The sequence below is a fragment of the Rhinopithecus bieti genome, unplaced genomic scaffold (genome assembly GCF_001698545.2).
Source record: "Rhinopithecus bieti isolate Rb0 unplaced genomic scaffold, ASM169854v2 scaffold_14937, whole genome shotgun sequence".
Taxonomy (NCBI): Eukaryota; Metazoa; Chordata; class Mammalia; order Primates; family Cercopithecidae; genus Rhinopithecus; species Rhinopithecus bieti.
Window position 1 is genome coordinate 1682453 of NW_016808492.1, and position 10590 is coordinate 1693042.

The 10590-nt window shown below is 41.4% G+C and overlaps 1 protein-coding gene across 10 annotated transcripts in view; it reads left to right on the plus strand.

Moving 5' to 3' along the window:
* KLHL32 (kelch like family member 32) overlaps window positions 1-10590 on the plus strand; it is a 253431-nt gene that overhangs the window by 115890 nt on the left and 126951 nt on the right. The gene's annotated exons all lie outside the window — the stretch shown is intronic.

A 10590-nucleotide genomic window follows, 5' to 3' on the forward strand; every position in this document is an offset into this window, starting at 1 on the left:
TCTATTCAGGGATTCAACTTCTTCCTGGTTTAGTCTTGGGAGAGTGTAAGTGTCCAGGAAATTATCTATCTCTCCTAGGGTTTCTAGTTTATTTGTGTAGATGTGTTTATAGTATTCTCTGATAGTAGTTTGTATTTCTGTGGGGTTGGTGGTGATATCCCCTTTATCATTTTTTATTGCATCTATTTGATTCTTCTCTTTTTTCTTCTTCATTAGTCTTGCTAGCAATCTATCAATTTTGTTGCTCCTTTCAAAAAACCAACTCCTGGATTCATTGATTTTTTTGGAGGGTTTTTGTGTCTCTATCTCCTTCAGTTCTGCTCTGATCTTAGTTATTTCTTGCCTTCTGCTAGCTTTTGAATGTGTTTGCTCTTGCTTCTCTAGTTCTTTTAATTGTGATGTGGGGACCCACTTGAGCAGGCAGTCTGTCTGTTCTCAGATCTCAACCTCCATGGTGGGAGATCCACTGCTCTCTTCAAAGCTGTCAGACAGGGTTGTTTGCATCTGCAGAGGTTTCTGCTTTTTTTTGTTTGTTTGTTTAGCTGTGCCCTGTACCCAGAGGAGGAGTCTACAGAGACAGACAGGCCTCCTTGAGCTGCTCTGGGCTCCAACCAGTTGGAGCTTCCCAGTGGCTTTGTTTACCTACTTAAGCCTCAGCAATGGCAGGCGCCCCTCCCCCAGCCTCGCTGCTGCCTTGCCCTTAGATGGCAGACTGCTGTGCTAGCAATGAGGGAGGCTCCGTGGGCATGGGACCCTCCCGGCTAAGTGTGGGATATAATCTCCTGGTGTGCCCTTTGCTAAGACCCTTGGTATAGCACAGTATTGAGGTGGGAGTTACCCGATTTTCCAGGTGTTGTGTGTCTCAGTTCCCCAGGCTAGGAAAAGGGATTCCCTTCCCCCCTGCGCTTCCCAGGTGAGGCGATGCCTCGCCCTGCTTCAGCTCTTGCTGGTCGGGCTGCAGCAGCTGACCAGCACTGATTGTCTGGCACTCCCTAGTGAGATGAACCTGGTACCTCAGTTAAAAATGCAGAAATCACCTGTCTTATGTGTCGATCGTGCTGGGAGCTGGAGACTGGAGCTGTTCCTATTTGGCCATCTTGCTCTGCCCCCCTATTAACTGTTTTCCAAAGTCAGTGTGACTGGAATTTGGTGAGCAAATTAGCATGACATTTTATAGATGTTAATTTCGAAAAGAAAAAAGAAAAAATCTCCTGGACACATCTGGATGGGTTGTCCCATGCCATGTCTTTGAGATTTAGGAGATTAATAAGCAGAGCCAAGCTGGTCCATCTAAAATATTTGACTTGAACTCAGAGACAGATAGCATAGCTAATTTCAGCTGGAAGCTTCTTGATCTCCAGGGTTCTTATCCAATGTTTTGAGCACCATAGGGAATGCCCTCATCATTGGGAGAGTTGCTGCCCTTCTCTACCTATAGTTTAAGGTTTGCTGGTAGCATTCCATTCTGGAAAGGGTCTGATAGAACAGATAATGCCAAATACAGAACAAAGGCCAGGAATCAGGCAAGGGTTAGGTGGACAAAAGGATGGAAGACAGAGAAATAAAGGGTGCCATGCAAAGGGGCCAGGGTCTGTTAATCTTGAAGTTGTGATAGACAAGCCAGACTGTTCTGGAAATTATAGAAACAAGAATGCGGCACAGATGGCCAGCCAATTTAGGTTTCTCTTTTGGGGCTGGAGCTTGGAAATTCTTCTCAGCCAGTGACTTCACTTTCCCGTCCCATTTGTATCTAGATGGGGCCATATGACTAGCCCTTGCCAGGAGGGTATGACTAGAAGGACACAATGGTTATGAAACAGGTACCTGTTCCACAGGCTCTCTTTCCCATCTACAAGACAGATGGAATGGCAGCAGAGGACCTAGAGGAGAGCAGAGGCCCATGATGAAGGGAATCTGGGCCCCAAGTGATCATGTGGATGATGGCTTAACTAGGAATACACACACGGGGCTGTGTCATGAGTGAGTGAAGCCACTAGGAATTTGGGTTTTATCTATTATAAAACTACCTAAGATTTTAATGCCACATTACCTTAGTTAATACAAAATCCTTAAGAGACTCAACAAGTGGTTGAAACTATGACAGTGTGGAAACTAGTTATTGATGCAATAAAAAAGGGTACAGTAAGTATAATTAATATTGAATCAAGAAAACTTTTTTTCAGTGCTACATACTTCTGAGGAGAAAAAAGGGAACAGAGAAAGCATGGAATGTAAAAAGTACAACATAAGATTACAGATATTAGACCAAAATATGTAATCACAAAATATGTGAACTGATCAAAGGCATCTATTGAAAGATACAAACTCAGATTTATTAAAAATATCAATTTGGCCAGGCACAGTGGCTCATGCTATGCCACCACCTGGAGGCCAAGGCAGGCGGATCACCTGAAGTCAGGAGTTTGAGACCAGCCTGGCCAACATGGTGAAACACTGTCTCTACTAAAAAAAAAAAAAAAAAAGTTAGCTGGGCATGTTGGTGCACTCCTGTGATCCCAGCTGCTCAGGAGGCTGAGGCAGGAGAATAGGAGAATCGCCTGAACCAGGGAGGCAGAGGTTGCAGTGAGCCAAGATCACACTACTGTGCTCCAGCCTGGGTGACAGAGCAAGACTCAGTCTCCAAAAAAAAAAAAAAAAAAAAAAAAAAAATCAATTTATTTATTAATAAAGAAATGAACCTCAGAAAATATATTAGTCAGATGCTAACAAAAACATATGTGTAACAATATTAATATGCTATACAGTAGAATTCAAGATGAACAGAATTAGAAGGGATAAAAAGTAGAAATTCTATGCTGGCCAAAGTAACAATCTATCAAGAAGATTACAGTTATGAATCTATAGTCACTTAACAAACCTTCAGAATACATTAGGAAAATGATAGAATCATAAGGATAAATTAACAAATTCTCAATCAGAGTTGGAGATTTTTAACACTCTTCTCTCTGAAACTGACAGATCATGTAGATTTTTTTTAAACGTAGATGGAAGATGTGGTTAGTACACATGCTCAGCACACATGAAACAATTATAAAAATGGTAGTTAAGTAGGTTGTTCTGATCAAGTACGTAATTAGGACATAAAGGACTCATTAAAATCAGAAATCTGTAACAGAATTGATAATCTAGCCTCCTATCACATGCTTGCAATTATAAAAAAAGACTCTTAAAGTCTATGAGATAAATGGAAAACGAACATAGAAATTACAAAACATTTAAAACTGAATACCAAAAAAAGCAGCATTCTTAATATGGACTTGAAGAAGGATACTTATAGTCTTTTTGCAGTTCGAGTTCCTTGGGAAGTAGACTCTGAGACAGAGATGAGTGTGAAGAACCCTTGGACCCAATACCTGCAGAAGGGAGGTAAAGAAGACAGGAAGGCGAAGTTGGTCTTCAGTGCAAGCCCAACGACAGCCTCACTGGACTCCACAGGAAACACAGGAGCTAAAATGTTTTTCAGAGTTGGCTAGTGTGATTAGGCCTTTATATTCTTGCAAGGATTAGTCACTGGATGTGGGCCACCCCAGGGAAGGTGTGGGACTTTGGGTGAAGCACTCACAGTAGCTGAGTCAATCCCTGAAAAGGCTGGCAGGTGAAGTCAGTCTGCCCACAGTTCTCTCAGCAGCTCGGAATGAAGAATTCTTCATTAAAGAGGGATCTGAGTGGCACAGCAGTGTCCTCTCCAAGCCTTGGTGCATTTATTTAAAAATAGGAAACATCCAAAATAAGAGCTGTGCTTTCAACCCTAATAAAATAATGGGAAGTAAAGAAGCATAAAAACAGACATTCATGAAACAGCAAAAGTATTTTTTTTACCTTTTTTTTTTTTTGAGACAGAGTCTCCCTCTGTTGCCAGGCTGGAGTGCAGTGGCGCGATCTTGGCTCACTGCAAGTTCTGCCTCCCGGGTTCAAGCCGTTCTCCTACCTCAGCCTCCCAAGTAGCTGGGACTACAGGCACCCACCACCACGCCCGGCTAATTTTTTTCTGTTTTTTTTTTTTTGAGACAGAGTCTTACTCTGTCCCCCAGGCTAGAGTGCAGCAATCTTGGCTCACTGCAACCTCTGCTTCCCGGGTTCAAGCAATTCTCCTGCCTCAGCCTCCCGAGTAACTGGGATTATAGGTGCCAGCCCCCGCGCCTGGCTCATTTTTATATTTTTAGTAGAGATGGGGTTTCACCATGTTGGCCAGGCTGGTTTCAAACTCCTGACCTCGTGATGCACCCACCTCGGCCTCTCAAAGTGCTGGAATTACAGGCATGAGCCACTGTGCCCAGCCTATACTATTTTTTAAAAATATAAATTATTTAGATAAACTTTGACCAAATTATTCAATGATTTCAAAAAAAGAAATGCAATATAAAAAATGATAAAAGGTGTTATCTAGAGATGAAAAAAAATGATTACCGGAAATACTATAGAAACTCTATGCCAATAAACTTCAAAACCTTGGTAACAAGTTTATAGAAAAACATAGTTATCAAAAGTGGGCCAAAGAAAAGAGAATATATAAGAAATATGGGTTGTTGGCCGGGCGCAGTGGCTCAAGCCTGTAATCCCAGCACTTTGGGAGGCCGAGACGGGTGGATCACAAGGTCAGGAGATCGAGACCATCCTGGCTAACCCGGTGAAACCCCGTCTCTACTAAAAAAAGAAAAACACAAAAAACTAGCCGGACGAGGTGGCAGACGCCTGTAGTCCCAGCTACTCAGGAGGCTGAGGCAGGAGAATGGCGTGAACCCGGGAGGTGGAGCTTGCAGTGAGCCGAGATCCGGCCACTGCACTCCAGCCCGGGCGACAGAGCGAGACTCTGTCTCAAAAAAAAAAAAAAAAAAAAAAGAAATATGGGTTGTTGACAAAATAGCCACACATTTGGTCAGAAAGGCAATGGGCCCAGATTTTTTTCTTACTGGTACTATCAACTCTTTACTTAATAGCTGATTCCTATATTACATAAAGTCCAGAAGAAGATGAAAAGCCACACACCTCATTTTATAAGACTAGCATAATGAGAACCATTATTATATCTCAATATAGATACAAAAATTATAAATAAAATACAGCCAAATTCAATAATCAGTTTCCAGTCCTCATTTTCCTCAACGCATCGGCATCTCAGTCACTTCCTATTTCTTCCTTGAAACACTTTCTTCACTTGGCTTTGATCCGCATTCTCTAGGTTTTCCTCCCACTTGCTGGCTGCTCCTTCTGAACCTTCTTTGCTAGTTTTTCCCAGTCTCCCCAACTTCTTAAAATTGCAGTGACCCAGGCTCAGTCCTTCCATCTTGCTGTCTGTATTAGCTTCCATGGTGATCTCACAGGATCTCACACATACATGTATTCCTGTATGATGATGTGTTATATAGGGTGATATATATGTATTCCTCCTATATGATAATGTATTAGAGTCTTCCAGAGAAGCAGAACCAATAGGATGTATATATAGAGAAAAAAGATTTATTACGAGGAGTTGGTTCATACAATTACGGAGGCTGACAAGTCCCAAGATCTGCATTTGGCAGGCTGGAGACCCAGGAGAGCCAATAGTGTTGGTTTTTTTTTATTTTTACTTTTACTTTAGGTTTAGGGGCACATGTGCAGGTTTATTACGAGGGTAAATTGTGTGCCACTGAGGTTTGCTGTACGAATGACCACATCACCAGGTAGTGAGGATAGTACTCAACAGGTAGTTTTTCAACAATAGTGTAGTTTTACTGTCAGCCTGAAGGCCTGAGACTCAGGAGAGCAGATGATGTAGTTTCTGTTGGAAAGCTGGCAGGCGTGAGACCCAGGAAGGGCTGATGTTTCCGTTCAAGCCTGAAGATGGCATGTCCTAGCATGAAGATAGTCAGTAGAAGGAATCCCCTCTTTTTCAGTCATTTGATTCTATTCAGGCTTTCAATTGACTATATGAGTCCTATCTACATTAAGGAGGACAACCTGCTTTATTCACTCTACTGATTAACATGTTAATTTCATCCAGGAACACCTTCACAGACATACTAGAATAATGTTTTACCAAATATCTAAACACCTGTGGCCCAGTCAAATTGGCACATGAAATTAACCACCAGAGATGATGACTGACAAATTTATATTTCCAAATTGGACCTCCCCTAAAATTATGAAATCATATATCCAACCACCTGCTTATCATCTCTAGTTGGATGTTTAAGAGGCATCACAAATCTAACGTGTCCAAAATCAAACTTCCAGTTTTCTCCCACAGAACTGCTTATTGCGTGTTTTTTTCATTTCAGTTAATGGCAACTGTACAGTTAATGCAGGCCCCAATTATCTGTGTCATCCTTGACTCTATTTTCTTGCATCCAGACTGCTGGCAGGTCCCCATAGCTGTACCTTCAAAATATATCCAGACTCCAGCCACTTCTAGTACTACCACCCTCGTCTAAGCTACCATTATGTGTTGCCTAGAGTTTTACGGTATCTTCCTACTCTGTTTTTCTTCTTCAATTCTTGATCCTTTGCAGACTGTTTCATACTGCAGCCCCAGTGAACCCACTGAAAACACAAATTGAATTGTCACTTCTGCTCAAACCCTATGATGGTTTCTACTCTCATGCAGAGTAATGGCCGGTGTCTTTCAGGGTACTTGATTCTGCATCATCTGTCATCCCTCCTACAACTCTCAACCTCCCTCCATTCTGGTCACACTGCCCTTTTTGCTGTTCCTCAGATGGGCCTCTCACCTGAGAATCTTTGCACAGCTGTTTCCTCTGTCTGCATTACTCCTCTAAATAGCTACATGACTTCCTCCCTTGCCCTCTTCAGGTCTTTGCTCGAATACTGTAATACCTTCTCAGAAAGGAGGACTTTAATTTTACCTGTGATAACACCTAATTTTTTTTTTTTTTTTTTTTGAGATGGAGTTTCACTCTTGTTGCCCAGGCAACAAGGAGTGCAGTGGTGCGATCTCAGCTCACTGCAATCTCTGCCTCCCAGGTTCAAGCGATTCTCCTGCCTCAGCCTTCCAAGTAGCTGGGATTACAGACGCCTGCCACCATACCCGGCTGATTTTTGTATTTTTAGTAGACATGGGGTTTTGTCATGTTGGCCAGACTGGTCTCGAATCCCTGACCTCAGGTGATCCACCCACCTCAACCTCCCAAAGTGCTGGGATTACAGGTGTGAGACACCACGCCTGGCTGATAAGTACTTTTTTTTTTTTCTTTTTTGAGACAGTCTTGCTCTGTCACCCAAGCTGGAGTACAGTGGCGCGATCTTGGCTCACTGCAACCTCCGCCTCCCGGGTTCAAGCAATTCTCCTGCCTCAGCCTCCTGAGTAACTGGGACTACAGGCACGTGCCATCACGCCTGGCTAATTTTTTGTATTTTTTAGTAGAGATGGGGTTTCACNTGTATTTTTAGTAGACATGGGGTTTTGTCATGTGGCCAGACTGGTCTCGAATCCCTGACCTCAGGTGATCCACCCACCTCAACCTCCCAAAGTGCTGGGATTACAGGTGTGAGACACCACGCCTGGCTGATAAGTACTTTTTTTTTTTCTTTTTTGAGACAGTCTTGCTCTGTCACCCAAGCTGGAGTACAGTGGCGCGATCTTGGCTCACTGCAACCTCCGCCTCCCGGGTTCAAGCAATTCTCCTGCCTCAGCCTCCTGAGTAACTGGGACTACAGGCACGTGCCATCACGCCTGGCTAATTTTTTGTATTTTTTAGTAGAGATGGGGTTTCACTGTGTTAGTCAGGATGGTCTCAATCTCCTGACCTTGTGATCTGCCCGCCTCAGCCTCCCAAAGTGCTGGGATTACAGGCATGAGCCACGGCGCCCAACCCTGATAACCTAATTTTTAAAGAAGACTTGCATTAGTTCATTTTCATACTGCTATAAAGAAATACCTGAGACTGGGTAATTTGTAAAGGAAAGAATTTTAATTGACTCACAGTTTCACATGTCTGGGGAGGCCTCAGGAAACTTACAATCATGGCATAAGGCGAAGAGGAGGCAAGCACCTTCTTCACAAGGTGGTAGGAGGGAGAAGAGAGCAAGGGGAACTGCCACTTGTAAAACCATCAGATGTCATGAGAACTCACTCACTATCATGAGAACCTCATGGGAGAAACCACCTCCACAGTCCAATCACCTACCTCCAGGTCTCTCCCTTGACAAGTGGGGATTATGGGGATTACAATTTGAGATGAGATTTGAGTGGGGACACAGATCCAAACCATATCAACTGTATTCACATATTACTAAATACATGTAATTTAGAAATTGTAAAGACCAAAAAGTGACCATTTAGGTTTTTTGAAACATTTGAAGGCATAGGACTGATTAGCAAAAATCTTTCCCCTCTGGTGTTTTGGATCATATTTTTTCAGCATTGACAATCTATAAACTATAGGCTGACAATCTATAAACTGAATTTATAGATATACTTGTAAATATAAAACTGATCAGTGTAACTTCTTTTACTTTCACAAGTAGAAGTGATTTTCTTTAAAACTAAATGTGTATTTTTTGTTTTTATCCTTACAGAAGCTTCTGTGGGGGTGGGCAACACAAGGATGGCTCAGAAAATTTGGGTCACTGTCTCTGTTTTCTTTCTACACATGACAGTATAGCATTACTGATGCTGAGATTCACTTAAAATCTAGGACAATAAGGATTGCACCCGTTCCTTAACATAGAATTTATTGGATTCTTAGTGGATGCATACTGCCGAAATGGAGATTTAAGTGTAAGTTCCAAAGACTTGTCACCCAGCAGACTTTTTACTGTTTTCTCAGATCCAGCTGGCCTAGTTCTACATGGGTAGTATCACCTGAAGTCACTAGGGAACTAGGGGCCAGAAAAATCCTTGGCTGACTAATTGGGAACCTAATGGGGTAACTGTGGTCTCTCTTCCCTTCAACTTGTAACTCTCTGGAGATACTAGAATCTGGTTCAGAAGAGAGTCCTGGAAAGCTACAATAGGTTCTTCTTGTCTTAAAGTAATTGCAACTTTGGAAAATATATGAAAAAATATAGTCCAAGGAGCTGTAGAAATTGACCAAAAAATCATCCAAAGATGAAAATGTGCTCAATTTCTCACCTAAGTCATATTATACTGATGTCTGTGAGTGGAAGTTGGCATTGTTCACTTTGCATCTGATGATTAATCATTTAGTTAGTATCTGTTAAGAAGAGGACTCAAGAAATAGCTTTTAATTTTAGTTAGAAAAAGTAGCGCCATTAATAGCGGCCTTGACATTCTGCAAAGCCAAATTAAGCAGTCAACCTGGCGTTTTATAGACAGCCTGTTACAGAGCCTCACATCTGATAGACATTCAATAAGTATTAATCACCTGGCTGACTAGGAGCAGCCACATAGCTGCTGTCATAGAGGTTGCACATTTTGGTGGGACAAGGCTGATTTTGTTGTACTGTGAGACAGGACCTTGTGAACATGAAGAAGTGTGTGGGTTTTTTATTTTTATTTTTTTCAAATTAAATGACTTCATAATTTTCTTTCGAAACTGAGCACATTTTATTACAAATGGATTTCCTTTTGTCAGTTCAAGGTAAGGTACCAGGTAGCAGTGATATTGGTCAAATGTTACTTCTTTTGTAAATAGAAAGCTGAGTGCCATCTAAAGAGCCATCATCACATTCCTTTATAAAATAATTTGAATCAATGCCAGAGAAATTGTTAACATTTCAGAGTCATTCATTTAATGTTAATGATCGTGTTTATAGTTAGTTCATTGTGTTTATTATAGTGAATGGATGGATAATGGTGTACTAAATATAAGTATTATGAAGCTAGAAAAATAGGTTTAAAGTAATAATAATAGCTAACATTTTTATCATTTACACTGTGACAGTCATTGTGCTAAGCCCCTTTATAGGTATTCGTTTCAAATATATATTGAAAGGTCACTTTATGTTTCTGCCATATCTTTTCTATGCTTTTAAGATTATAACTTCTTTTTTTAAATCTTTTTTTAAAATTATTATTATTATTATTATACTTTAAGTTCTAGGGTACATGTGCATAACATGCAGGTTTGTTACATATGTATTAGAATGGCAATCATTAAAAAGTCAGGAAACAATAGGTGCTGGAGTGGATGTGGAGAAATAGGAACACTTTTACACTGTTGGTGGGATTGTAAACTAGTGCAACCGTTATGGAAAACAGTATGGCGGTTCCTCAAGGATCTAGAACTAGATGTACCATATGACCCAGCCATCCCATTACTGGGTATATACCCAAAGGATCATAAATAATGCTGCTATAAAGACGCACACGTATGTTTATTGCGGCACTATTCACAATAGCAAAGACTTGGAATCAACCCAAATGTCCATCTGTGACAGACTGGATTAAGAAAATGTGGCACATATACACCATGGAATACTATGCAGCCATAAAAAAGGATGAGTCTGTGTCCTTTGTAGGGACATGGATGCAGCTGGAAACCATCATTCTTAGCAAACTATCGCAAGAACAGAAAACCAAACACCACATGTTCTCACTCATAGGTGGGAACTGAACAATGAGATCACTTGGACTCGGGAAGGGGAACATCACACACCGGGGCCTAT